We start from the raw sequence: 11,580 nt of genomic DNA, 5'->3' as shown, positions 1-11,580 counted from the left end.
ACATACATAACGACATAACTAACCATATACGTTTGCTCTTTTGTAATAAAGATGCAACTCCCAATACCACACCAAGAAAACTTTTTCTCTCTCTCCGCTGTAAAGATATTAATGTACTCTTTAATTCGTTGGCAGATTGTTGGCCCATACCCTGCTCAGTAGGAAACAACACAGGGTATAATAATTGTAATCACTTCTGCGTGTGTGTGTGTGTGTGTGTGTGTGTGTGTGTTTATGTGTGTGTGTTTGTGTGTGTGGGTGTGTGTTTGTGTGTGTGTGTCTGTGTGTCTGTGTGTGTGTGTGTGTGTGTGTGTGTGTGTGTGTGTGTGTGTGTGTGTGTGTGTGTGTGTGTGTGTGTCTGTCCGGGCCGTAACTTTTTTACCATTTGAGTTTTGTTATCAAGTTTTTACCAAAGCTTTATGATGAGAATATGGAGCAGACAAATGAATAATTTGGTCAAAATGTCAAAGGTCAGTATCACCTAAAATCGTCAATTTTCATCCGATTGACCTGACATTTTAAGAATTTGCATATTGGGTCACTAAATTGGTTCACCAATCAAAAGCTACAAGCCGATTGTTTTCTTTAGATCAACAGGTGTGTGTAGGTCAACGTTGAGTAAAATTACCAATTTTCACCACATTTACCTGAAATGTAAAGAATTTGCATGTTGGGTCACTGAATTGCTTCACTAATCAAAAGGTAGTAGTCGATTATGGTTTTTATATCAAAAGGTAAAAGGTCAAGGCTGCATAAAATCATCAATTTTCATTTTGTACTTTTACCACCGCCACCAAAGGTGGATGGAGGTTATGTTTTCACCCCCCCACCTCCGTCCCACCGTCTCTATGTTTGTCTGTATGTCTGTCTGTGAACAAGATATCTCAAAAAGTTGTGGACGGATTCGGACGAAATTTGGCAGAGATTTAGCGTATGCGACGAGGACGAAATGATTCGATTTTGGTGAAGATCCGGATTCGGATCCAGCTACTATAATTTTTTAAGTGATTCTTCACCATTAGGTGATTGGGCCAAAAACTATACATAGCAGGATATCTCAAAAAGCTATGGGCGTTTTGGACGAAACTTGGTGGACAGGTTGTGTGTGTGACAAGAACGATTCTATTCGATTTTGGTGAAGATCTGAACATGGATTCGGATATGAGAAATATTTAATTACTCCCACCAGGGAGTAATGCATTCGATCGTGTCCGTCCGTCCGTCCGTGTGTGTGTGTGTGTGTGTGTGTGTGTGTGTGTGTGTTTGTTTGTGAACATGATATCTGGAAAAGTTCTGAACGGATTTGGATGAAAGTTGGTGGGATGACTGACCTTGGGATAAGGAAGAATTGATTAGTTTTTGGTGAAGCTCAGGATATTATTCCGGATACAGGAATTTTTTGGGGGAATTTTTTACCATTGGAAGATAGGGCTCATTTTTTTAAACATTATTTTCTATATATTCTATATTTAACATTGTGATATGAAAATAGTTTTCATATTTGTTGTAAATGTAGTTTAAACTCGTGGTTATGCGTTAGAGCGGTGTATTGTTTATCAGCGTCATCTTCAATGTTTTTTTTTGTTTTTTTTCTAATAAAGACATATTCTGTCATTTTAAAACCACCAAAGTGTGTATTTGGTTTCCACGTTTCATAAAGTGTATTGGTTGATACGTGTAATACTTTAAAAAAATTTTTTTTTTTTTACCTCAGAAGAGATATCAACATTTACCTCAGGGAATGTCAATGGCGGTGTCAGTATTTGATGAACTTATAAGGACTTAGATGACTTATAAGTGTGACCAGCATGTGCACGGGATTCTTCCCAGAAGAATGAGTGGTCGCATTAGCTTGTACGACTTAAAATGAGGGCGTTTTGTTTTCACGTTTGGGCCAGTTTTACATGTTGTATTCCTAAGGAATGAAACGAACGTTTTTCCTGGCTTACAATTTTATTTGAAGGCACACATGCCTCAAAATACACTCACTTATATAGAATTGAACGCTGAATCCGAAAATGTGAGTGAAATTGCCTTGTTTTCTTTTTAACATTATCTACATATATAAAACAGTTTGTGTGTGTGTGTGTGTGTGTGTGTGTGTGTGTGTGTGTGTAATGTTACCGGTAGACTCCTAAACGGAGAGGCTCACGTACTTGATATTTGGCACAGACATGGCCATTGAGCCTGGGAAGAACATGGCCGACCTACAAATTTATTTCATAATATTTTTTTTACCATATTTTTTACCTCAGCGCATTTCAGCGAGGAATATTATGCAGCGAATCTGACCGGTGGCAGAGCAGCGCGCTGATTCACTCAGAGCAATCACGTGATGTTCCTTGCCGCCATTAACTCAGTTACACGTTCGCACGTATTTCAGAGCGAAAAGCGATTGCGTTTTTTCACATTTCAGTGAGGAACATTGCCATTCACACCACATTCACACCATAAAGCCGAATGCCTCAACTCTGTGTTTGCCTCAAAATCTTGTGTCCCAAACCCATCTCTCTCTGTTCCCACCTTTCCCAGTCGAACCCAACTGCTCCTGGACTCTGTGTCCTTCTCTCCTGACAAGGTGAAGTTTTTATCAACCCTCGACTCTGATTCTGCAACTGGACCAGATGGCATCAGCCCTCGGATCCTAAAATCCTGCTCTGCCGCTCTATCTCACCCTCTCTCTGTTCTTTTCACCCTCTCTTTTGCTCAAGGTCATCTGCCAGCATCTTGGAAATCAGCAAACATTACCGCCTTACACAAAAAAGGTGCAAAAACAGATCCTTGCAAATACAGACCAATCAGCCTGCTCCCAATTATCAGCAAAGTCATGGAATCCATCATTGCTTCAGATATCAAATCCTTCCTCTTCTCCAATGGCTTGATCTCTGATCATCAATTTGGATTCAGACCAGGTCATTCTACTCTGGACATGTCGCTTCTGCTGTCTCAACAATGGATGGAGGTCCTCAATGCCAAACAGGAAATCAGAGCTGTCTCACTTGACATATCACGTGCCTTCGATACGGTCTGGCACCCAGCTCTGCTCACCAAACTCACCTCCTATGGTATTCAGGGAAATCTCCACTCATGGCTTGCGGATTTCCTCTCTGGTCGTAGGCAACGTGTGGCCCTGAATGGATTTCTCTCATCTTCCCTGCCTGTTCTGGCTGGAGTTCCCCAAGGTAGTGTTCTGGGCCCTGTGCTATTTCTGGTCTTCATCAATGACCTCTCCAACTCTCTGGAAAATCCTCTCTATCTCTTTGCTGATGACTCCACTATCTGCCGCTCCATTCCTCATCCCTCAGATCGGCAGTCTGCAGCCTCTTCACTCTCTGCAGACCTGGACAAAATCACAGACTGGTCAAACAAGTGGAACATGTCTTTCAATCCTGACAAATCTCACACTCTTACAATGTCTCTCCGAAAAGACCGACTGGACAACCCTCCCATCTACTTTCTCAACAATCCTCTCCAAGAAGTTCTGTCGCTGAAGCTTTTGGGTCTCACTATCTGCCATGATCTTTCTTGGGAAAACCACATTTCCAAGCTGGCCTCCAAAGCCAGTCGCCGACTGGGCATCCTCCGTCGTGCGAAGTCCTTCCTTGGCACACCTGAGCTCCTCTCCACATACAAGGCTTTCATCCGCAGCTCAATGGAATACTGTTCCCCCCTCTGGGCTGGTGCTCCTGCCTCACACCTTGCTCGGCTTCACGCTGTTGAGGCCAAAGCTTTCAGAATCATTGGAATCTCCTGCGATGTAGTCAACTCTGAGGGCCTTTCACTCACTCACCGCAGACAGGTTGGTGGTCTTTCTGTCTTCTACCGACTCCTCTCCGGCCTTGCTCCCCCAGCTCTCTCTGTGCTCTCTCCCCCCAATATTCCTTCAGGTCGCACAAGATCTGCCTGCAACCCTCTTATGGTTAAACTGCCAAAGTCTAGGCTCTCTGCTCACCTTCACTCTTTCATTCCCCTTTTCTCCCGCCTCTGGAACAAACTCCCCCACTCCCTTCAATCCCACTCCTCCCTCCAGGTCTTTAAAACAGCTGTTCACCACCATCTCTTATCTTCCCCCATCGAAAACCTTGATCTTTTCTACCCCCGGTAATTCACCCCAGAGTCCTTGCAGTGTTCATATGTTTTATTCCTCTCCCACCTCCCCCCAAGTCCTCCCGATGTCCCTGCTCTCAAATGTTGTGTTTGTGTCCTTCCCCCTCTCTCCCCATCTTGTCTGCCGCTCCCCTTGTTTTTTGTGTTTTGTGTGTCGGTTTGTCTTTTTGTGTGATTAATGTTAGCTCTTTCATGAGCCTCGATCTTGTATACAAAAAATACAAAAAAAAAGAAGGTTTTTTTCTTCTTTCATCTTTAGATCCATATTTTTTATCAGCGAATCTGAATCGGTGGCAGAGCAGCGCGCTCATTCGCTCATTCGCGCTCATTGATAACGATCACGATCACGTGATGACGTGATCACGAATGATGTTCGTGACGCGATCACGTGATGTTCCTTGCCGCCAGCAAGTAGCATAGATTTTATTTTAGCATGATTAGCATTTAGCATGATTTAGCATAGATAGTAGCATGTTTCATGTAAAAAAAATTTCAGCAAGGAATATTATACACGGATTCTGACCGGTGGCAGAGCAGCGCACTGATTCGCTCAGAGCGATCACGTGATGTTCCGAATAAGCACAATCAATTGAGTGTGCCGCATGAGTCTGCGATAAGTGTTTAAAGGAAAGTTAAAAAAAAATAAAAAATGTTAACGTGCCGTTGTTAGCCTATTCATGTATTTGTCAGGTTCACTATGTTTTTTCGTTCAAAATCATGGTAGATTAGCAAACCTATACATTTTTGGAAACGTTATTACATGGAAAATCTGAAAATCAATGTTTACATTTGCCAATTCCGACCAATTCGATTCGACCAATTCGACCAATCGACCAATTCCATTCGACCAATTCGACCATTCGACCATTCGACCAATCGCTTCGATCGACCATTCGACCATTCGACCAATTCGATCGATTCGATTCGATTCGATTCATCGAATTCGATTCGATCGACCATTCGACCAATTCGATTTGCCAATCAATTTGACCGACCTTTGCTTGTGTGGAACGGACTGTGAAAACGATGCGGACTATATTGTCGGATACGACACACAGGACAGTGATGACGAACTCTAAATGGCATATTCTGTAATCGTGTATGTTTGATGCCATTGAATGCCTGTGTATATTTTGTCATTGACTGCCTGTGTAGATGTGAAGTTATACTGACTGCATGTGTATATATAATTTTGCTGACTGCCTGTGTATGTTTGGTGATATGAATTATTGTGACACATTTTGATGTTATTAACTGCCTGTACAAAATGATAACATGTATTTGATTATGCAACTTATCGCGAATATAAAGACAGTATTTTGCAATTCAAAACCTTTGATTCGTGTCTTACCATTCCCCATAGCACTAATTTGATACTTTCATTGGATTCCTTGTCCCTGAAAATATAGGTTTAGTTTATTTTTAAAAGTTTTAAGGGTAATTAGAGGCAGAAATAGAACAAAATATGTATTTTACAGTGGCCATTTTGAAAATCCAAAATGGCCGACATACAGGTATCTCTCCAAATGTAAACATTGATTTTTAGTTTCCTTATGCTATAGCCTTTCCAAAAATGTATAGGTTTGCTAATCTACCATGATTTTGAACGAAATATAATTTATTGACATAGTGAACCTGACTATATAGTTTGTGTTGTATTTAGCTGTGGCTGAGCTAAGATGTAGCTGAACTTCAGACTCGTTGACTCTGGTATCCTTTGACCTCTTAATCACCTTGCTCCATTGGGACAAATCCAAGTAATAAGCGCATCGGCAGGTAAATCCACCGGAGCGAGGTGAAACACCTCTCAGGTTGAAATAATGTGTTATTCCATCCCCGCCGCCAGTTGGCTTCACTTTTCACGGAGTATGAGCGTTCTATATATTTTCAATTCAGTGCGCCCGACTCGCTCACGTACTTGATTTATGGCATAGACATAGCCATTGGGCCTTCACGGTGTAATTTGTGCGAGGATTTTGTCCGAGTGAGCTTGAGTCGAAAGGGCGAATGTACGGGTTGGGAATGTACGGGTCTTCCTTCCCCCACCCAGCAACGCCAGTACTGGAGGGCGTCACAGGATCGGTGTCTCCAAATCCGCTTCGTACTGTTGCGAAGATTCAGGACGATGTCGCGATTGTTGTGCTGCTCTCCGACCATGAGAACTGCAACGTCATTGTTGACTGGCTCTCCCCTTCCCTCCCCCTTCCCCCTCCCCCCTCCATCCTCTCCTCCCCCTCCCTTCCCCCTCCACCCTACCCCTCCCCTTCCTCCCTTTTCCCCCTCCCCCTTCCCCCTCCACCTTCCACCTACCCCCTCCCCCTCTCCCTTCCCCCTCCCCCCCTTCCCCCTCCCCCCTCCCACCCCTCTCCATTCCCTCCCCCTCCCCCTCCCCCCTCCCCCTTCCCCCTCTTCTCCCTCACGTTTATACACGGAATGCCGGGTACTTCCCCCCCCCCTCTTCTCCCCTCCCCCCCTCTTCTCCCCCCCCCCTCTCCTCCCCTCCCCCCCCCCGTTCCCCTCCCCTCCTCTTCCCCCTCCCCTCCCCCGCCCGGCAATGCCGGGTACTTATGCTAGTCTTCTATATATTCTAAATATATATCTGTGCAGTGTCTGTCTTGTGTTGTCTGGTCTTGTGTTGTCACTGAACTACTCCCTCAAACTTTTGTGAAATCGTACTATTCCAACTTGACCCACGGCGGGAGTATGCGCTCTACTGAGCGGCGTTCTAGTTTTATACGTGATTCTTCACCATTGAGAGATCGGGCGAAAAGCGATATATAACATGATATTTTAAAATGTTATGGAAGAGTTGTGACTAAACATGGTGGATGCGTTAGTTAGGTGACAAGAACAAGGGATTAGATTTTGGTTCAGGTCCGAATCCAGATCCTGCCTATCAGTGGGATACAAAATAAACTGTTCAGCCTGGTGGAGGTATGCTCTCTACCTAGTGCCGTTCTAGTTACCCTGCGCTCGCTAATCGAAAAGCGGGGTTAAGCATTCAGGTGCGTACGTGTGCCGTACTGTGCCGTGTGTGCATTTGAAAAATTCATTTTCTCAGCAACCGTTGGTCCGATTGACACGAAATTTTTACCATAGAAGTGCCTCCGCCTGTACAATTTTTTAATTCATAATTATGACGTCATAGGTCACGTGGTACGGACGCCATCTTGGAAAAACGTTACACCTCTATATCTCGCAAACCGCTCAATGGAAAAAATTGAGACATAGCTCATTGTCAAGTACTCACCATGGGGAATAAGATATGTTGATGGTGATGTCATTGGTGCCTTAATTATGACTTCATAATTCGACAAGTACAACGCTTGATCTGATCAGTATGAATAAAACAAAAATTCCTCTGCAACTGTTAGTCCGATGGACACAAAATTTTCAGAATATGTGCGGCTTCTCCTGTCGAAAATTATGATAAATATGACGTCATAATTCGCAGGGCAACCTTAGTCTGATCAGTTTGAAATGTATTGAGCGTGATCTATGCAGCAATTATATTCGAGAATATAAATTTATGATGTCATCGCCCACGTGGTCTGGCAGCCATATTGTATCAAAGAAAAAAAAAAGTTCAAAAACAGAACAGTTGGCTCACAACAACTTGATTGCGCAGGGTAAGTTTTCTATGAATACCATCTATTTTAAACTGTTTTCGTTATTTTGAGCTTACGGAAGAAGATGACCATGTCTGAATACAAATGTACGTGGAATGGCTTTGCATTTTCAGATGCTTTCTACTTTGTAATTGTATCCTTTGATGCACATCACTAGCTTTTCCTAGATTGTTTAACACAAGTTTACCTATATTTATATTGTGCAACCTTGCTAATTTTCTCGAAAGGTTCAATTATTGAGCATTAAATATTTGCATATCCTCAAAGCTTCAGGGCATTCCTAAGGGAAAATTGAGCTGTGGCAGGATATGAAAGTTCGGTGAGTGACTGCGTTAACACTTTGGTGGGAAATTTTTTGAAACAAAAACACTATGGAGAAAAAAAACATTTTGACGCCCGAGGGGCAGACAACTGTAAGATTCCTGAACAAATTGTACACTTTGGGTGTCACGGCCATGCCGTAACGACTCCCACGCTCGCTCTACGTCGGCTTGTCTTGCGAAAGGTGAATAGCGCGCGCACATGGCAATGCAGAGTGTCGGAAGCACCTGTTAAAAGCCTGCGGTCATGTCATAGCAACAATGGCGGCTTCAAAGAATGTTCGAGGTCACATGTGTTGGGTGAGAAATTCGTTTGGCCAATAGAAGGCAATTTTAATTTGTTTGTTGTATTACATCATTTGTTTCAATGTCTTCTATATGGACTCATCAATGTGCCTGTTTGATGCGATTTGGTGAATACTTGTTTTGCTCCTTAATTCATGAAATGGAATTCATGAAATTCATGAAATGAAATGGAAATGGAATGAGGACAGGAAGTGCTGCAGCTGTGCAGTCCCAACCAAACGATTACACGTGGAATTTTTTGAAATTTTCCACGGATCTTTCACAACTTTAGTTCTGGATTATTTGTAGGGCTGGCAGGATGGCCTGGAGGTACCCACACTCCCCTCCAAGCTGAACCTGGGTGTGGGCGACCCAGCTATAGACTCTGATCCAGGTGTTTCACAGGCAGGGCGATTCATCAATGTGTTTGTCGTCCCTCCGATGGATCTCAAACAGGCTTTTCCCGTCTGCCAGTATTAGTGGTGTATGTTAAAGTTCCTACAGTGTACTTCGCAAAGAGTAGGTGAGCTGTCGCCGGCACCCTGAACAAATGAAAAAAATCCTGCCCTGACTTCCTGTGTGAGTGGCGACCTATCCAGGATTGTATCTGTAGCCAGAGAAACTGCTTCGACAGCATCGGCGCTCTGTATAGAGCATGGTTCATAATCCGGTCTTCTTTGTGAGTACAGGAGGTTTCACCAAAGTACATGAAAACTTCTTCAAAAGAAAAGAATCCCTGACCAGATCCTGTATAACCCTGCATTGTCGTGAATCAATTCTGGTACTTTCTTTTCCAGAGTCAATTGGTCCGGTTTGTATCAATTTTGAGTTTCTTTTTGTCAAGGATACGTGCTCATGACATGATTGTAAGGCCTCACTTTCTCTCCGGTTCTTTTATCCTTTTTTTCTCTCGTCCTACTTTTCCTCTAACTCTATTTTCCTCTGTTACACTTCTATCTTCTTCAACTCAAATATTCTCAAATACAATTTTAAAAATCGCATAAAACTTCGGCAAATCCCTTTAACCCATAAAGTGCTGGATTTACTGGTTAGTAGCCCAGAACTGCTCACTCGGCTAACTCCGAGGGCCTTTCACTCTCTCACCCGAGGCAGGTTGCTGGTCATTCTGTCGTCTACCGACTCCTCGCTGCCCTTACTCCTCCTGCTCTATCTGTGCTCTGTCCCCCAAGTACTCCTACAGGTCGCACAAGATCTGCCAGCAACCCTCTTCTGGTGAAACTGCCAAAATAAAGACTTTCTGCTCACCATCACTCTTTTATTCCTCTTTTCTCCCGCCTCTGGAACAAACTCCCACACTCTCTTCAATCCCTCTCCTCCCTCCAGGTCTTCAAAACAGTTGTTCACCACCATCTCTTATTTTCCCCCATCTAAAACCTTGATCTTTTCTACCCCTGTTCCGACACCCCAAGTCCACCTTTTTCAAATTCCGTTTCCTTTCCTGTAAGTCCTTGCAGTGTCCATCCTGTTTATTCCGTGTTCCCCTCCCCAGCCCTCTCCCTTCCACAGATCTCCCGATATCCCTGTTCTCTACTGTTGTTGTGCTTCCTTCTCTCTTCCCCTGTTGTCTCCCGCTCCCTTTTTTGGTTATAAAGCTCCTTTTATATGTTATATGTGTTAACTCTTACATGAGCGTTGACTTAGTATCCAAAAATAATTTTAAAAAAGAAGAAAAAAAATTAACTCCTCGTAACTTCTTATCAAAATTATTGCTTCTTAATTTAAACAAAGCTTCTTTTAAATGGCATTCTAAGATGCCATGTCTACCTTTATTTTTTTTTCCCCAAATGCCTCAAATTCATGCAGATTCTTCTTCTTTCCCGATTTTCTCTTCCTTTTCTAGCAAAATTGCAAACCAGTGACCAATCCAACAGCTTTACTTTCCTTTGTGCTTTCAACAACGTCGTCCAGAGAAGAAAGATCCAGAGAAAAAACGAAGTTTCAAGTAAGTGCTCTCACATGACTTAACCCGAGCTATTATGTCTGTTCTCCGGACAGCTCTTGCCACCGCATATCCTGCCATTGTGCCACACATACCATACTACATGTCCTACACTCTCCCAACTCTGCACCATGTCACACCCTCGCCCTCTTATCCCCTCCTCTCCCCTCTCCAACAATGCAAATGTCTCCCTGAAAATGTCTACTGCTCTTCTTCTGCTCCAATTGGCTCATCTGATCATGTGCTTGTTAAAGTGGACATCTCTCTGACCATTCTCAGAGAGCCTCCTCAGCGTCGACGAGTCTGGCATTTCACTCAGGCCAACTGGCACGGTCTTCAAGCAGCCATCAATCATCTGGACTGGTCTCCCATCTCTACCGCCTCTGACATCAACTCATCCTGGGAATTCTTCCAAAGTAAATTGCTCTCTCTCACACAGATTTATCCCATCTCGTCTTCAGTTGTCATACCCTTCCTCCCGTCCATGGTTCAGGGAATCTTGTGGTGAGGCTGTTGCCCAGAAACAACTTGCTTTCGTCTCCTGGAAAGCAAATCCAACGGAAGGAAATCTCATTTCCTTTCACAAAGCCCGAAACAAGTGTGTGTCCACCCTCAGGAGAGCCAGGAAACAATATCTCTCCGTTCTCAAGACTGAACTCTCTTATCTGTCTCCCTCTTCCAAATCCTGGTGGTGTCTGGTCAAATCTGTTTCTGGTGTTTGTTCCCCCTCCATCCCCTCCCTCACCTCAAACGACTACACGGCTGACTCCGCACGTGAAAAAGCTGAATGCCTCAACTCTGTGTTTGCCTCTAAATCTTGTGTCCCAAACCCATCCCTATCTGTACCCACCGTACCCAGTCGTACCCAGCTGCTCCTGGACTCTGTGTCCTTTCCTCCTGACAAGGTGGAAAAGTTTCTGTCAACCCTTGACTCTGATTCTGCAACTGGACCTGACGGCATCAGCCCACGGGTCCTAAAATCCTGTTCTTCCGCTCTTTCACTCCCTCTCTCTGTTCTCTTCACCTCTCTTTTGCTCAAGATCATCTTCCATCTGCTTGGAAATCAGCCAACATCAACGCTTTGCACAAAAAAGGTGCAAAACCAGATCCTAGCAACTACAGACCAATCAGCCTTCTCCCAATTATCAGCAAAGTCATGGAATCCATCATTGCTTCAGAAATCTTTCCTCTTCTCCAATGGCTTGATCTCTGATCATCAATTTGGTTTCAGACCTGGTCACTCTACTCTGGACATGCTGCTTCTGCTTTCTCAACAATG

This window comes from Myxine glutinosa, chromosome 14, assembly GCF_964187855.1.
Source record: "Myxine glutinosa chromosome 14, kmMyxGlut1.1, whole genome shotgun sequence".
NCBI lineage: Eukaryota > Metazoa > Chordata > Myxini > Myxiniformes > Myxinidae > Myxine > Myxine glutinosa.
The sequence above is the reverse complement of the archived record's forward strand: the minus strand, read 5'-3'. Positions refer to the sequence as shown.